The 14,858-nt window shown below is 32.7% G+C and overlaps 33 non-coding genes across 33 annotated transcripts; all 33 read right to left on the reverse strand.

The window, feature by feature from the left end:
• Positions 1-102: 102 nt before the first annotated feature.
• Positions 103-175, reverse strand: TRNAF-GAA (transfer RNA phenylalanine (anticodon GAA)). Its single transcript has one exon. It is a non-coding gene; the product is annotated as a tRNA-Phe (tRNA).
• Positions 176-325: 150 nt separating this feature from the next.
• On the reverse strand, positions 326-398 carry TRNAF-GAA (transfer RNA phenylalanine (anticodon GAA)). The gene has a single exon. It is a non-coding gene; the product is annotated as a tRNA-Phe (tRNA).
• A 799-nt stretch (positions 399-1,197) lies between these two features.
• On the reverse strand, positions 1,198-1,270 carry TRNAF-GAA (transfer RNA phenylalanine (anticodon GAA)). The gene has a single exon. It is a non-coding gene; the product is annotated as a tRNA-Phe (tRNA).
• A 150-nt stretch (positions 1,271-1,420) lies between these two features.
• TRNAF-GAA (transfer RNA phenylalanine (anticodon GAA)) lies at positions 1,421-1,493 on the reverse strand. Its single transcript has one exon. It is a non-coding gene; the product is annotated as a tRNA-Phe (tRNA).
• A 150-nt stretch (positions 1,494-1,643) lies between these two features.
• Positions 1,644-1,716, reverse strand: TRNAF-GAA (transfer RNA phenylalanine (anticodon GAA)). Its single transcript has one exon. It is a non-coding gene; the product is annotated as a tRNA-Phe (tRNA).
• A 150-nt stretch (positions 1,717-1,866) lies between these two features.
• On the reverse strand, positions 1,867-1,939 carry TRNAF-GAA (transfer RNA phenylalanine (anticodon GAA)). Its single transcript has one exon. It is a non-coding gene; the product is annotated as a tRNA-Phe (tRNA).
• A 150-nt stretch (positions 1,940-2,089) lies between these two features.
• TRNAF-GAA (transfer RNA phenylalanine (anticodon GAA)) lies at positions 2,090-2,162 on the reverse strand. Its single transcript has one exon. It is a non-coding gene; the product is annotated as a tRNA-Phe (tRNA).
• An 800-nt stretch (positions 2,163-2,962) lies between these two features.
• On the reverse strand, positions 2,963-3,035 carry TRNAF-GAA (transfer RNA phenylalanine (anticodon GAA)). The gene has a single exon. It is a non-coding gene; the product is annotated as a tRNA-Phe (tRNA).
• Positions 3,036-3,185: 150 nt separating this feature from the next.
• On the reverse strand, positions 3,186-3,258 carry TRNAF-GAA (transfer RNA phenylalanine (anticodon GAA)). The gene has a single exon. It is a non-coding gene; the product is annotated as a tRNA-Phe (tRNA).
• A 364-nt stretch (positions 3,259-3,622) lies between these two features.
• Positions 3,623-3,695, reverse strand: TRNAF-GAA (transfer RNA phenylalanine (anticodon GAA)). Its single transcript has one exon. It is a non-coding gene; the product is annotated as a tRNA-Phe (tRNA).
• Positions 3,696-3,844: 149 nt separating this feature from the next.
• On the reverse strand, positions 3,845-3,917 carry TRNAF-GAA (transfer RNA phenylalanine (anticodon GAA)). Its single transcript has one exon. It is a non-coding gene; the product is annotated as a tRNA-Phe (tRNA).
• Positions 3,918-4,067: 150 nt separating this feature from the next.
• TRNAF-GAA (transfer RNA phenylalanine (anticodon GAA)) lies at positions 4,068-4,140 on the reverse strand. The gene has a single exon. It is a non-coding gene; the product is annotated as a tRNA-Phe (tRNA).
• A 150-nt stretch (positions 4,141-4,290) lies between these two features.
• Positions 4,291-4,363, reverse strand: TRNAF-GAA (transfer RNA phenylalanine (anticodon GAA)). The gene has a single exon. It is a non-coding gene; the product is annotated as a tRNA-Phe (tRNA).
• Positions 4,364-4,513: 150 nt separating this feature from the next.
• Positions 4,514-4,586, reverse strand: TRNAF-GAA (transfer RNA phenylalanine (anticodon GAA)). The gene has a single exon. It is a non-coding gene; the product is annotated as a tRNA-Phe (tRNA).
• A 798-nt stretch (positions 4,587-5,384) lies between these two features.
• Positions 5,385-5,457, reverse strand: TRNAF-GAA (transfer RNA phenylalanine (anticodon GAA)). Its single transcript has one exon. It is a non-coding gene; the product is annotated as a tRNA-Phe (tRNA).
• Positions 5,458-5,599: 142 nt separating this feature from the next.
• TRNAF-GAA (transfer RNA phenylalanine (anticodon GAA)) lies at positions 5,600-5,672 on the reverse strand. Its single transcript has one exon. It is a non-coding gene; the product is annotated as a tRNA-Phe (tRNA).
• A 150-nt stretch (positions 5,673-5,822) lies between these two features.
• TRNAF-GAA (transfer RNA phenylalanine (anticodon GAA)) lies at positions 5,823-5,895 on the reverse strand. The gene has a single exon. It is a non-coding gene; the product is annotated as a tRNA-Phe (tRNA).
• A 1,798-nt stretch (positions 5,896-7,693) lies between these two features.
• Positions 7,694-7,766, reverse strand: TRNAF-GAA (transfer RNA phenylalanine (anticodon GAA)). The gene has a single exon. It is a non-coding gene; the product is annotated as a tRNA-Phe (tRNA).
• Positions 7,767-7,916: 150 nt separating this feature from the next.
• TRNAF-GAA (transfer RNA phenylalanine (anticodon GAA)) lies at positions 7,917-7,989 on the reverse strand. The gene has a single exon. It is a non-coding gene; the product is annotated as a tRNA-Phe (tRNA).
• Positions 7,990-8,139: 150 nt separating this feature from the next.
• On the reverse strand, positions 8,140-8,212 carry TRNAF-GAA (transfer RNA phenylalanine (anticodon GAA)). The gene has a single exon. It is a non-coding gene; the product is annotated as a tRNA-Phe (tRNA).
• Positions 8,213-8,362: 150 nt separating this feature from the next.
• Positions 8,363-8,435, reverse strand: TRNAF-GAA (transfer RNA phenylalanine (anticodon GAA)). Its single transcript has one exon. It is a non-coding gene; the product is annotated as a tRNA-Phe (tRNA).
• Positions 8,436-8,585: 150 nt separating this feature from the next.
• Positions 8,586-8,658, reverse strand: TRNAF-GAA (transfer RNA phenylalanine (anticodon GAA)). The gene has a single exon. It is a non-coding gene; the product is annotated as a tRNA-Phe (tRNA).
• Positions 8,659-8,808: 150 nt separating this feature from the next.
• Positions 8,809-8,881, reverse strand: TRNAF-GAA (transfer RNA phenylalanine (anticodon GAA)). The gene has a single exon. It is a non-coding gene; the product is annotated as a tRNA-Phe (tRNA).
• A 150-nt stretch (positions 8,882-9,031) lies between these two features.
• On the reverse strand, positions 9,032-9,104 carry TRNAF-GAA (transfer RNA phenylalanine (anticodon GAA)). Its single transcript has one exon. It is a non-coding gene; the product is annotated as a tRNA-Phe (tRNA).
• Positions 9,105-9,477: 373 nt separating this feature from the next.
• On the reverse strand, positions 9,478-9,550 carry TRNAF-GAA (transfer RNA phenylalanine (anticodon GAA)). Its single transcript has one exon. It is a non-coding gene; the product is annotated as a tRNA-Phe (tRNA).
• A 1,279-nt stretch (positions 9,551-10,829) lies between these two features.
• On the reverse strand, positions 10,830-10,902 carry TRNAF-GAA (transfer RNA phenylalanine (anticodon GAA)). The gene has a single exon. It is a non-coding gene; the product is annotated as a tRNA-Phe (tRNA).
• A 150-nt stretch (positions 10,903-11,052) lies between these two features.
• Positions 11,053-11,125, reverse strand: TRNAF-GAA (transfer RNA phenylalanine (anticodon GAA)). The gene has a single exon. It is a non-coding gene; the product is annotated as a tRNA-Phe (tRNA).
• Positions 11,126-11,275: 150 nt separating this feature from the next.
• TRNAF-GAA (transfer RNA phenylalanine (anticodon GAA)) lies at positions 11,276-11,348 on the reverse strand. Its single transcript has one exon. It is a non-coding gene; the product is annotated as a tRNA-Phe (tRNA).
• Positions 11,349-11,498: 150 nt separating this feature from the next.
• On the reverse strand, positions 11,499-11,571 carry TRNAF-GAA (transfer RNA phenylalanine (anticodon GAA)). Its single transcript has one exon. It is a non-coding gene; the product is annotated as a tRNA-Phe (tRNA).
• Positions 11,572-11,721: 150 nt separating this feature from the next.
• On the reverse strand, positions 11,722-11,794 carry TRNAF-GAA (transfer RNA phenylalanine (anticodon GAA)). Its single transcript has one exon. It is a non-coding gene; the product is annotated as a tRNA-Phe (tRNA).
• Positions 11,795-11,944: 150 nt separating this feature from the next.
• TRNAF-GAA (transfer RNA phenylalanine (anticodon GAA)) lies at positions 11,945-12,017 on the reverse strand. The gene has a single exon. It is a non-coding gene; the product is annotated as a tRNA-Phe (tRNA).
• Positions 12,018-12,390: 373 nt separating this feature from the next.
• TRNAF-GAA (transfer RNA phenylalanine (anticodon GAA)) lies at positions 12,391-12,463 on the reverse strand. Its single transcript has one exon. It is a non-coding gene; the product is annotated as a tRNA-Phe (tRNA).
• Positions 12,464-12,824: 361 nt separating this feature from the next.
• Positions 12,825-12,897, reverse strand: TRNAF-GAA (transfer RNA phenylalanine (anticodon GAA)). The gene has a single exon. It is a non-coding gene; the product is annotated as a tRNA-Phe (tRNA).
• Positions 12,898-14,858: the final 1,961 nt, after the last annotated feature.

Here is a 14,858-nt window from a genome sequence, read left to right on the forward strand (position 1 = left end):
TCTACATAGAAGGAATTATTTTTTATTCAACTGAATTTCTTATTAAAGAACAATTGAAATGTTAGTTACTCATTCTATATTCATCTCTAAAGAAAATATTAATGCCGAAACCCGGGATCGAACCAGGGACATTTAGATCTTCAGTCTAACGCTCTCCCAGCTGAGCTATTTCGGCTCTTTACATTTACTTATTAGTTTCTCGTTTTCCTCATCCAACTAGGATTCTACATAGAAGAAATTATTTTTTATTAAACTGAATTTCTTATTAAAGAACAATTGAAATTTTAGTTACTCATTCTATATTCATCTCTAAACAAAATATTAATGCCGAAACCCGGGATCGAACCAGGGACTTTTAGATCTTCAGTCTAACGCTCTCCCAGCTGAGCTATTTCGGCTCTTTCTATTTAGTCATTATTTTCTCTTTTTCCTCATCCAACTAGGATTCTACATAGAAGAAATTATTTTTTATTAAACTGAATTTCTTATTAAAGAACAATTGAAATGTTAGTTACTCATTTTATATATTCAATTCTAAAAAAATATTAATGCCGAATCCCGGGAACGAACCAGGGACCTTTAGATCTTCAGACTAACGCTCTCCCAGCTGAGCTATTTCGGCTCTTTATATTTACTCATTATTTTCCTCATCCAAGTAGGATTCTACATAGAAGAAATTATTTTTTATTAAACTGAATTTCATATTAAACAACAATTGAAATGTTAGTTACTCATTCTATATTCATCTCTAAAGAAAATATTAATGTCGAAAACCGGGATCGAACCAGGGACCTTTAGATCTTCAGTCTAACGCTCTCCCAGCTAAGCTATTTCGGCTCTTTATATTTGTCTATTAGTTTCTCTTTTTCCTCATCCAACTAGGATTCTACATAGAAGAAATTATTTTTTATTAAACTGAATTTTTTTTAAAGAACAATTGAAATGTTAGTTACTCATTCTATATTCATCTCTAAAGAAAATATTAATGCCGAAACCCGGGACCTTTAGATCTTCAGTCTAACGCTCTCCCAGCTGAGTTACTTCGGCTCTTTCTATTTACTTATTAGTTTCTCTTTTTCCTCATCCAACTAGGATTCTACATAGAAGAAATTATTTTTTATTAAACTGAATTTCTTATTAAAGAACAATTGAAATGTTAGTTACTCATTCTATATTCATCTCTAAAGTAAATATTAATGCCGAAATCCGGGATCGAACCAGGGACCTTTAGATCTTCAGTCTAACGCTCTCCCAGCTGAGCTATTTCGGCTCTTTATATTTATTTATTAGTTTCTCTTTTTCCTCATCCAACTAGGATTCTACATAGAAGAAATTATTTTTTATTAAACTGAATTTCTTATTAAAGAATAATTGAAATATTAGTTACTCTTTCTATATTCATCTCTAAACAAAATATTAATGCCGAAACCCGGGATCGAACCAGGGACTTTTAGATCTTCAGTCTAACGCTCTGCCAGCTGAGCTATTTCGGCTCTTTCTATTTAGTCATTATTTTCTCTTTTTCCTCATCCAACTAGGATTCTACATAGAAGAAATTATTTTTTATTCAACTGAATTTCTTATTAAAGAACAATTGAAATGTTAGTTACTCATTCTATATTCATCTCTAAAGAAAATATTAATGCCGAAACCTGGGATCGAACCAGGGACCTTTAGATCTTCAGTCTAACGCTCTCCAAACTGAGCTATTTCGGCTCTTTCAATTTACTTATCAGTTTCTCTTTTTCCTCATCCAACTAGGATTCTACATAGAAGAAATTATTTTTTATTCAACTGAATTTCTTATTAAAGAACAATTGAAATGTTAGTTACTCATTCTATATTCATCTCTAAAGAAAATATTAATGCCGAAACCCGGGATCGAACCAGGGACATTTAGATCTTCAGTCTAACGCTCTCCCAGCTGAGCTATTTCGGCTCTTTACATTTACTTATTAGTTTCTCGTTTTCCTCATCCAACTAGGATTCTACATAGAAGAAATTATTTTTTATTAAACTGAATTTCTTATTAAAGAACAATTGAAATTTTAGTTACTCATTCTATATTCATCTCTAAACAAAATATTAATGCCGAAACCCGGGATCGAACCAGGGACTTTTAGATCTTCAGTCTAACGCTCTCCCAGCTGAGCTATTTCGGCTCTTTCTATTTAGTCATTATTTTCTCTTTTTCCTCATCCAACTAGGATTCTACATAGAAGAAATTATTTTTTATTAAACTGAATTTCTTATTAAAGAACAATTGAAATGTTAGTTACTCATTTTATATATTCAATTCTAAAAAAATATTAATGCCGAATCCCGGGAACGAACCAGGGACCTTTAGATCTTCAGACTAACGCTCTCCCAGCTGAGCTATTTCGGCTCTTTATATTTACTCATTATTTTCCTCATCCAAGTAGGATTCTACATAGAAGAAATTATTTTTTATTAAACTGAATTTCATATTAAACAACAATTGAAATGTTAGTTACTCATTCTATATTCATCTCTAAAGAAAATATTAATGTCGAAAACCGGGATCGAACCAGGGACCTTTAGATCTTCAGTCTAACGCTCTCCCAGCTAAGCTATTTCGGCTCTTTATATTTGTCTATTAGTTTCTCTTTTTCCTCATCCAACTAGGATTCTACATAGAAGAAATTATTTTTTATTAAACTGAATTTTTTTTTAAAGAACAATTGAAATGTTAGTTACTCATTCTATATTCATCTCTAAAGAAAATATTAATGCCGAAACCCGGGACCTTTAGATCTTCAGTCTAACGCTCTCCCAGCTGAGTTACTTCGGCTCTTTCTATTTACTTATTAGTTTCTCTTTTTCCTCATCCAACTAGGATTCTACATAGAAGAAATTATTTTTTATTAAACTGAATTTCTTATTAAAGAACAATTGAAATGTTAGTTACTCATTCTATATTCATCTCTAAAGAAAATATTAATGCCGAAACCCGGGATCGAACCAGGGACATTTAGATCTTCAGTCTAACGCTCTCCCAGCTGAGCTATTTCGGCTCTTTCAATTTACTTATCAGTTTCTCTTTTTCCTCATCCAACTAGGATTCTACATAGAAGAAATTATTTTTTATTCAACTGAATTTCTTATTAAAGAACAATTGAAATGTTAGTTACTCATTCTATATTCATCTCTAAAGAAAATATTAATGCCGAAACCCGGGATCGAACCAGGGACATTTAGATCTTCAGTCTAACGCTCTCCCAGCTGAGCTATTTCGGCTCTTTCTATTTAGTCATTATTTTCTCTTTTTCCTCATCCAACTAGGATTCTACACAGAAGAAATTATTTTTTATTAAACTGAATTTCTTATTAAAGAACAATTGAAATGTTAGTTACTCATTCTATATTCAATTCTAAAAAAATATTAATGCAGAATCCCGGGAACGAACCAGGGACCTTTAGATCTTCAGACTAACGCTCTCCCAGCTGAGCTATTTCGGCTCTTTATATTTACTCATTATTTTCCTCATCCAAGTAGGATTCTACACAGAAGAAATTATTTTTTATTAAACTGAATTTCTTATTAAAGAATAATTGAAATGTTAGTTACTCTTTCTATATTCATCTCTAAACAAAATATTAATGCCGAAACCCGGGATCGAACCAGGGACTTTTAGATCTTCAGTCTAACGCTCTGCCAGCTGAGCTATTTCGGCTCTTTCTATTTAGTCATTATTTTCTCTTTTTCCTCATCCAACTAGGATTCTACATAGAAGAAATTATTTTTTATTAAACTGAATTTCTTATTAAAGAACAATTGAAATGTTAGTTACTCATTCTATATTCAATTCTAAAAAAATATTAATGCCGAAACCCGGGATCGAACCAGGGACTTTTAGATCTTCAGTCTAACGCTCTGCCAGCTGAGCTATTTCGGCTCTTTCTATTAAGTCATTATTTTCTCTTTTTCCTCATCCAACTAGGATTCTACATAGAAGAAATTATTTTTTATTAAACTGAATTCCTTATTAAAGAACAATTGAAATGTTAGTTACTCATTCTATATTCATCTCTAAAGAAAATATTAATGCCGAAAACCGGGATCGAACCAGGGACCTTTAGATCTTCAGTCTAACGCTCTCCCAGCTAAGCTATTTCGGCTCTTTATATTTGTCTATTAGATTCTCTTTTTCCTCATCCAACTAGGATTCTACATAGAAGAAATTATTTTTTATTCAACTGAATTTCTTATTAAAGAACAATTGAAATGTTAGTTACTCATTCTATATTCATCTCTAAAGAAAATATTAATGCCGAAACCCGGGATCGAACCAGGGACATTTAGATCTTCAGTCTAACGCTCTCCCAGCTGAGCTATTTCGGCTCTTTCAATTTACTTATCAGTTTCTCTTTTTCCTCATCCAACTAGGATTCTCCATAGAAGAAATTATTTTTTATTCAACTGAATTTCTTATTAAAGAACAATTGAAATGTTAGTTACTCATTCTATATTCATCTCTAAAGAAAATATTAATGCCGAAACCCGGGATCGAACCAGGGACATTTAGATCTTCAGTCTAACGCTCTCCCAGCTGAGCTATTTCGGCTCTTTCTATTTAGTCATTATTTTCTCTTTTTCCTCATCCAACTAGGATTCTACATAGAAGAAATTATTTTTTATTAAACTGAATTTCTTATTAAAGAACAATTGAAATGTTAGTTACTCATTCTATATTCAATTCTAAAAAAATATTAATGCCGAATCCCGGGAACGAACCAGGTACCTTTAGATCTTCAGACTAACGCTCTCCCAGCTGAGCTATTTCGGCTCTTTATATTTACTCATTATTTTCCTCATCCAAGTAGGATTCTACATAGAAGAAATTATTTTTTATTAAACTGAATTTCATATTAAACAACAATTGAAATGTTAGTTACTCATTCTATATTCATCTCTAAAGAAAATATTAATGTCGAAAACCGGGATCGAACCAGGGACCTTTAGATCTTCAGTCTAACGCTCTCCCAGCTAAGCTATTTCGGCTCTTTATATTTGCCTATTAGTTTCTCTTTTTCCTCATCCAACTAAAATTCTACATAGAAGAAATTATTTTTTATTAAACTGAATTTCTTTTTAAAGAACAATTGAAATGTTAGTTACTCATTCTATATTCATCTCTAAAGAAAATATTAATGCCGAAACCCGGGACCTTTAGATCTTCAGTCTAACGCTCTCCCAGCTGAGTTACTTCGGCTCTTTCTATTTACTTATTAGTTTCTCTTTTTCCTCATCCAACTAGGATTCTACATAGAAGAAATTATTTTTTATTAAACTGAATGTCTTATTAAAGAACAATTGAAATGTTAGTTACTCATTCTATATTCATCTCTAAAGTAAATATTAATGCCGAAATCCGGGATCGAACCAGGGACCTTTAGATCTTCAGTCTAACGCTCTCCCAGCTGAGCTATTTCGGCTCTTTATATTTACTCATTATTTTCCTCATCCAACTAGGATTCTACATAGAAGAAATTATTTTTTATTAAACTGAATTTCTTATTAAAGAATAATTGAAATGTTAGTTACTCTTTCTATATTCATCTCTAAACAAAATATTAATGCCGAAACCCGGGATCGAACCAGGGACCTTTAGATCTTCAGTCTAACGCTCTGCCAGCTGAGCTATTTCGGCTCTTTCTATTTAGTCATTATTTTCTCTTTTTCCTCATCCAACTAGGATTCTACATAGAAGAAATTATTTTTTATTAAACTGAATTTCTTATTAAAGAACAATTGAAATGTTAGTTACTCATTCTATATTCATCTCTAAAGAAAATATTAATGCCGAAAACCGGGATCGAACCAGGGACCTTTAGATCTTCAGTCTAACGCTCTCCCAGCTAAGCTATTTCGGCTCTTTATATTTGTCTATTAGTTTCTCTTTTTCCTCATCCAACTAGGATTCTACATAGAAGAAATTATTTTTTATTCAACTGAATTTCTTATTAAAGAACAATTGAAATGTTAGTTACTCATTCTATATTCATCTCTAAAGAAAATATTAATGCCGAAACCCGGGACCTTTAGATCTTCAGTCTAACGCTCTCCCAGCTGAGTTATTTCGGCTCTTTCTATTTATTTATTAGTTTCTCTTTTTCCTCATCCAACTAGGATTCTACATAGAAGAAATTATTTTTTATTAAACTGAATTTCTTATTAAAGAACAATTGAAATGTTAGTTACTCATTCTATATTCATCTCTAAAGAAAATATTAATGCCGAAACCCGGGACCTTTAGATCTTCAGTCTAACGCTCTCCCAGCTGAGCTATTTCGGCTCTTTCTATTTACTTATTAGTTTCTCTTTTTCCTCATCCAACTACGATTCTACATAGAAGAAATTATTTTTTATTAAACTGAATTTCTTATTAAAGAACAATTGAAATGTTAGTTACTCATTCTATATTCATCTCTAAAGAAAATATTAATGCCGAAACCCGGGATCGAACCAGGGACCTTTAGACTAACGCTCTCCTAGCTGAGCTATTTCTATTTACTTATTATTTTCTCTTTTTCTTCATCCAACTAGGATTCTACATAGAAGAAATTATTTTTTATTAAACTGAATTTCTTATTAAAGAACAATTGAAATGTTAGTTACTCATTCTATATTCATCTCTAAAGAAAATATCAATGTCGAAACCCAGGATCAAACCAGGGACCTTTAGGTCTTCAGTCTAACGCTTTCCGAGCTGAGCTATTTTGGCTCTTTCTAATTACTTATTAGTTTCTCTTTTTCCTCATCCAACTAGGATTCTACATAGAAGAAACTAGCAGCGTTCACCCAGCGTTCGGCTCTTTATATTTGTCTATTAGTTTCTCTTTTTCCTCATCCAACTAGGATTCTACATAGAAGAAATTATTTTTTTATTAAACTGAATTTCTTATTAAAGAACAATTGAAATGTTAGTTACTCATTCTATATTCATCTCTAAAGAAAATATTAATGCCGAAACCCGGGATCGAACCAGGGACCTTTAGACTAACGCTCTCCCAGCTGAGCTATTTCTATTTACTTATTATTTTCTCTTTTTCTTCATCCAACTAGGATTCTACATAGAAGAAATTATTTTTTATTAAACTGAATTTCTTATTAAAGAACAATTGAAATGTTAGTTACTCATTCTATATTCATCTCTAAAGAAAATATTAATGCCGAAACCCGGGATCGAACCAGGGACATTTAGATCTTCAGTCTAACGCTCTCCTGGCTTTTTTTTCTTTTTTTTTTCTTTTTTTTTTAAACATCTTTATTTCCCAAGGTCACTTACATACCTGAAAGAAATTGGTCGTTTAGACATAAGACATAGACGGTAAATACAAGTAGAAAGTTAAAATATATACAGTGCTATAAGAACAATACAAATCACATCATCATATTACATTTTTTTGTGCTTATCAAGGTAGACAAGAACTTGTAAAAAATTGACAGTATTATAAGAAATTTAGAGGTACTACAAATATGATCTTACAGATATTACACTAGTCGTATCATGTTAAAATGAGGCAGTCAAAAAGTTTGCGAAATTCTTGTGGAAAGGTACCATACCAAAAGTTTTCCATCTGGTGCGTTTTAAGAATTCATGATAATCCGTGACACTTATGTGACTGCGTTAGTTACTCATTCTATTTTCATCTCTAAAGTAAATATTAATGCCGAAATCCGGGATCGAACCAGGGACCTTTAGATCTTCAGTCTAACGCTCTCCCAGCTGAGCTATTTCGGCTCTTTATATTTATATATTAGTTTCTCTTTTTCCTCATCCAACTAGGATTCTACATAGAAGAAATTATTTTTTATTAAACTGAATTTCTTATTAAAGAACAATTGAAATGTTAGTTACTCATTCTATATTCATCTCTAAACAAAATATTAATGCCGAAACCCGGGATCGAACCAGGGACCTTTAGATCTTCAGTCTAACGCTCTCCCAGCTGAGCTATTTCGGCTCTTTCTATTTGTTTATTAGTTTCTCTTTTTCCTCATCCAACTAGGATTCTACATAGAAGAAATTATTTTTTATTAAACTGAATGTCTTATTAAAGAACAATTGAATTGTTAGTTACTCATTCTATTTTCATCTCTAAAGTAAATATTAATGCCGAAATCCGGGATCGAACCAGGGACCTTTAGATCTTCAGTCTAACGCTCTCCCAGCTGAGCTATTTCGGCTCTTTATATTTATTTATTAGTTTCTCTTTTTCCTCATCCAACTAGGATTCTACATAGAAGAAATTATTTTTTATTAAACTGAATTTCTTATTAAAGAACAATTGAAATGTTAGTTACTCATTCTATATTCATCTCTAAAGAAAATATGAATGCCGAAACCCGGGATCGAACCAGGGACCTTTAGATCTTCAGTCTAACGCTCTCCCAGCTGAGCTATTTCGGCTCTTTCTATTTGTTTATTAGTTTCTCTTTTTCCTCATCCAACTAGGATTCTACATAGAAGAAATTATTTTTTATTAAACTGAATTTCTTATTAAAGAACAATTGAAATGTTAGTTACTAATTCTATATTCATCTCTAAAGAAAATATTAATGCCGAAACCCGGGATCGAACCAGGGACCTTTAGATCTTCAGTCTAACGCTCTCCCAGCTGAGCTATTTCGGCTCTTTTTATTTGTTTATTAGTTTCTCTTTTTCCTCATCCAACTAGGATTCTACATAGAAGAAATTATTTTTTATTAAACTGAATGTCTTATTAAAGAACAATTGAAATGTTAGTTACTCATTCTATTTTCATCTCTAAAGTAAATATTAATGCCGAAATCCGGGATCGAACCAGGGACCTTTAGATCTTCAGTCTAACGCTCTCCCAGCTGAGCTATTTCGGCTCTTTATATTTATTTATTAGTTTCTCTTTTTCCTCATCCAACTAGGATTCTACATAGAAGAAATTATTTTTTATTAAACTGAATTTCTTATTAAAGAACAATTGAAATGTTAGTTACTCATTCTATATTCATCTCTATACAAAATATTAATGCCGAAACCCGGGATCGAATCAGGGACCTTTAGATCTTCAGTCTAACGCTCTCCCAGCTGAGCTATTTCGGCTCTTTCTATTTGTTTATTAGTTTCTCTTTTTCCTCATCCAACTATGATTCTACATAGAAGAATTTATTTTTTATTAAACTGAATGTCTTATTAAAGAACAATTGAAATGTTAGTTACTCATTCTATTTTCATCTCTAAAGTAAATATTAATGCGGAAATCCGGGATCGAACCAGGGACCTTTAGATCTTCAGTCTAACGCTCTCCCAGCTGAGCTATTTCGGCTCTTTATATTTATTTATTAGTTTCTCTTTTTCCTCATCCAACTAGGATTCTACATAGAAGAAATTATTTTTTATTAAACTGAATTTCTTATTAAAGAACAATTGAAATGTTAGTTACTCATTCTATATTCATCTCTAAACAAAATATTAATGCCGAAACCCGGGATCGAACCAGGGACCTTTAGATCTTCAGTCTAACGCTCTCCCAGCTGAGCTATTTCGGCTCTTTCTATTTGTTTATTAGTTTCTCTTTTTCCTCATCCAACTAGGATTCTACATAGAAGAAATTATTTTTTATTAAACTGAATTTCTTTTTAAAGAACAATTGAAATGTTAGTTACTCATTCTATATTCATCTCTAAAGAAAATATTAATGCCGAAACCCGGGACCTTTAGATCTTCAGTCTAACGCTCTCCCAGCTGAGTTATTTCGGCTCTTTCTATTTACTTATTAGTTTCTCTTTTTCCTCATCCAACTAGGATTCTACATAGAAGAAATTATTTTTTTATTAAACTGAATTTCTTATTAAAGAACAATTGAAATGTTAGTTACTCATTCTATATTCATCTCTAAAGAAAATATTAATGCCGAAACCCGGGATCGAACCAGGGACCTTTAGACTAACGCTCTCCCAGCTGAGCTATTTCTATTTACTTATTATTTTCTCTTTTTCTTCATCCAACTAGGATTCTACATAGAAGAAATTATTTTTTATTAAACTGAATTTCTTATTAAAGAACAATTGAAATGTTAGTTACTCATTCTATATTCATCTCTAAAGAAAATATTAATGCCGAAACCCGGGATCGAACCAGGGACATTTAGATCTTCAGTCTAACGCTCTCCTGGCTTTTTTTTCTTTTTTTTAAACATCTTTATTTCCCAAGGTCACTTACATACCTGAAAGAAATTGGTCGTTTAGACATAAGACATAGACGGTAAATACAAGTAGAAAGTTGAAATATATACAGTGCTATAAGAACAATACAAATCACATCATCATATTACATTTTTTTGTGCTTATCAAGGTAGACAAGAACTTGTAAAAAATTGACAGTATTATAAGAAATTTAGAGGTACTACAAATATGATCTTACAGATATTACACTAGTCGTATCATGTTAAAATGAGGCAGTCAAAAAGTTTGCGAAATTCTTGTGGAAAGGTACAATACCAAAAGTTTTCCATCTGGTGCGTTTTAAGAATTCATGATAATCCGTGACACTTATGTGACTGCGTTAGTTACTCATTCTATTTTCATCTCTAAAGTAAATATTAATGCCGAAATCCAGGATCGAACCAGGGACCTTTAGATCTTCAGTCTAACGCTCTCCCAGCTGAGCTATTTCGGCTCTTTATATTTATGTATTAGTTTCTCTTTTTCCTCATCCAACTAGGATTCTACATAGAAGAAATTATTTTTTATTAAACTGAATTTCTTATTAAAGAACAATTGAAATGTTAGTTACTCATTCTATATTCATCTCTAAACAAAATATTAATGCCGAAACCCGGGATCGAACCAGGGACCTTTAGATCTTCAGTCTAACGCTCTACCAGCTGAGCTATTTCGGCTCTTTCTATTTGTTTATTAGTTTCTCTTTTTCCTCATCCAACTAGGATTCTACATAGAAGAAATTATTTTTTATTAAACTGAATGTCTTATTAAAGAACAATTGAATTGTTAGTTACTCATTCTATTTTCATCTCTAAAGTAAATATTAATGCCGAAATCCGGGATCGAACCAGGGACCTTTAGATCTTCAGTCTAACGCTCTCCCAGCTGAGCTATTTCGGCTCTTTATATTTATTTATTAGTTTCTCTTTTTCCTCATCCAACTAGGATTCTACATAGAAGAAATTATTTTTTATTAAACTGAATTTCTTATTAAAGAACAATTGAAATGTTAGTTACTCATTCTATATTCATCTCTAAAGAAAATATGAATGCCGAAACCCGGGATCGAACCAGGGACCTTTAGATCTTCAGTCTAACGCTCTCCCAGCTGAGCTATTTCGGCTCTTTCTATTTGTTTATTAGTTTCTCTTTTTCCTCATCCAACTAGGATTCTACATAGAAGAAATTATTTTTTATTAAACTGAATTTCTTATTAAAGAACAATTGAAATGTTAGTTACTCATTCTATATTCATCTCTATACAAAATATTAATGCCGAAACCCGGGATCGAACCAGGGACCTTTAGATCTTCAGTCTAACGCTCTCCCAGCTGAGCTATTTCGGCTCTTTTTATTTGTTTATTAGTTTCTCTTTTTCCTCATCCAACTAGGATTCTACATAGAGGAAATTATTTTTTATTAAACTGAATGTCTTATTAAAGAACAATTGAAATGTTAGTTACTCATTCTATTTTCATCTCTAAAGTAAATATTAATGCCGAAATCCGGGATCGAACCAGGGACCTTTAGATCTTCAGTCTAACGCTCTCCCAGCTGAGCTATTTCGGCTCTTTATATTTATTTATTAGTTTCTCTTTTTCCTCATCCAACTAGGATTCTACATAGAAGAAATTATTTTTTATTAAACTGAATTTCTTATTAAAGAACAATTGAAATGTTAGTTACTCATTCTATATTCATCTCTATGCAAAATATTAATGCCGAAACCCGGGATCGAACCAGGGACCTTTAGATCTTCAGTCTAACGCTCTCCCAGCTGAGCTATTTCGGCTCTTTATATTTGTTTATTAGTTTCTCTTTTTCCTCATCCAACTAGGATTCTACATAGAAGAATTTATTTTTTATTAAACTGAATGTCTTATTAAAGAACAATTGAAATGTTAGTTACTCATTCTATTTTCATCTCTAAAGTAAATATTAATGCGGAAATCCGGGATTGAACCAGGGACCTTTAGATCTTCAGTCTAACGCTCTCCCAGCTGAGCTATTTTGGCTCTTTATATTTATTTATTAGTTTCTCTTTTTCCTCATCCAACTAGGATTCTACATAGAAGAAATTATTTTTTATTAAACTGAATTTCTTATTAAAGAACAATTGAAATGTTAGTTACTCATTCTATATTCATCTCTAAACAAAATATTAATGCCGAAACCCGGGATCGAACCAGGGACCTTTAGATCTTCAGTCTAACGCTCTCCCAGCTGAGCTATTTCGGCTCTTTCTATTTGTTTATTAGTTTCTCTTTTTCCTCATCCAACTAGGATTCTACATAGAAGAAATTATTTTTTATTAAACTGAATTTCTTTTTAAAGAACAATTGAAATGTTAGTTACTCATTCTATATTCATCTCTAAAGAAAATATTAATGCCGAAACCCGGGACCTTTAGATCTTCAGTCTAACGCTCTCCCAGCTGAGTTATTTCGGCTCTTTCTATTTACTTATTAGTTTCTCTTTTTCCTCATCCAACTAGGATTCTACATAGAAGAAATTATTTTTTATTAAACTGAATGTCTTATTAAAGAACAATTGAAATGTTAGTTACTCATTCTATTTTCATCTCTAAAGTAAATATTAATGCCGAAATCCGGGATCGAACCAGGGACCTTTAGATCTTCAGTCTAACGCTCTCCCAGCTGAGCTATTTCGGCTCTTTATATTTATTTATTAGTTTCTCTTTTTCCTCATCCAACTAGGATTCTACATAGAAGAAATTATTTTTTATAAAACTGAATTTTTTATTAAAGAACAATTGAAATGTTAGTTACTCATTCTATATTCATCTCTAAAGAAAATATTAATGCCGAAACCCGGGATCGAACCAGGGACGTTTAGATCTTCAGTCTAACGCTGTCCCAAGTTTTTTTTCACTTTTTTATTGTTCTTTAAGGATTACAGAGTAATTACATATGAAATACAATATACTGTAAGAGCAGGAGTATTACATGATTACAGGATGAATATACAAATAATGTTTACAGCATTTATACAGTAGAGAAGTGTCACACAGATATCGACAAATAGTATACAAGAGTGCTAAAATCATGATTTGATGATGGAGAGAAGTAGAATTTTACCATGCTATTTTTGAACTTCAAATATATTCAGAAAGTACAATGTCCAGGTATTTCGCAAATAGCTTTTTCTTTCTAGCGGGCGGAAAGTGTCTGTATTGAGTGCACAAGAAATCTTGATAGTCTGTTACAAAGCGTAGTTTTGAGGATTGTAGTATGTATTCAATCGTATGAGCTGCTAACCAGGTAATTGAATTGAGTTTAGTGGTTGGATAAAAGTGAAAGTCCGGTAGAACGAATATGCGAACTGTGGTAAGAGTAGGAACTGTACGGCAGATTTTGCTGACAGCTGTTTGGAATTTGAGCCATATTGTCGCTGCAGATCCACATTGAATTAAGCGATGCACAATATCATCTTCATTACCACATGTGACACAACTAGTAGTGTCACTAAATTTGAGACGGTGCTTTTTGGCATTCGTGGGGAGAAGCTCATTGACAACAGTGTACCAAGTCGATTGAACAGATCGTGGAATGTGACGAGCAAACACATTGCCCCAAAGCTGGGACCAATTGTTGTTTGGATGTTTCAGTTCCATACGAGGAGGCTTAAGGTTCAGCTGGTTGAGGAGCAAGATATAAAAGCACTTCACTGAAGTTATTGATGCTTGTTGTTCAGCACTCATATAAATATAATCAGCAACCACGTCTCTGAAATACCAGTAGCAACAAGGGATTGAATTAATATGGAGAGGCAAGTTTTTACCTATACGTTCGATACAATCAGCTAAGATACCATGGCTGACCCAATTTACATTGTGTTGAATATTTTCAAATGATCGAAACTTGAATAAAGCAGTAGCTTTACATTCAATATGAACAAGACCCAAACCTCCATTTCCGGTGGGTAGACAGGTATATGGGTATTTGACTCTGAAGACGTGACCGTGCCAAAGAAACCAATTCCTAACACTGGTAAGACGTTTCGCAATGTGGGAGGGCATAGGTAGGATCTGGGCTAGATACCATAGTTTGGAAAATGCGAAGACATTTAGAAAATACACTCTGGACCGTAAGCTGAGTTGACGGGATCTGTGAAGTGGGAGAACATGTCGCACAGTATTAACTAACTGGTTGTAATTTAACTGTATGGTTTCAGCAAGCAGAGGCGTGAAGGTTATCCCAAGGATTTTTAATTGGTCGACCGTTCGTATTTGTGTGATAAAAGAGTTCTGTACAAGTGGCAGTATTTTAGTCTTTGCACGATTTCCCGAGTGCCAAACATATTCACATAATCTTCAATGCATGCTTCTACAGAATGAAGATCCTCTTGGTCACGTAAGAACACCGTCACATCATCCGCATAACTGCAAACTTTTAATCCATTATTATGAAAAGAAATCCCTTGTATATGTGCTGCAATGTGCCAGAGTAGAGGACTAAGGGAAATAATAAAAAGGGTCATGCTCAGAGGACAGCCTTGTCGGACACTGCGTTTGATTTTTATGGGCTCACTCAAAAATCCGTTTATTTTAAGTTTTGTTTGTGCTTCATCATAGAGTACACGGATCCATCTGATGAATTTCTCCCCTATGCCA

The sequence above is a fragment of the Thermobia domestica genome, chromosome 12 (genome assembly GCF_964235325.1).
Source record: "Thermobia domestica chromosome 12, izTheDome1.hap1.1, whole genome shotgun sequence".
Lineage (NCBI taxonomy): Eukaryota > Metazoa > Arthropoda > Insecta > Zygentoma > Lepismatidae > Thermobia > Thermobia domestica.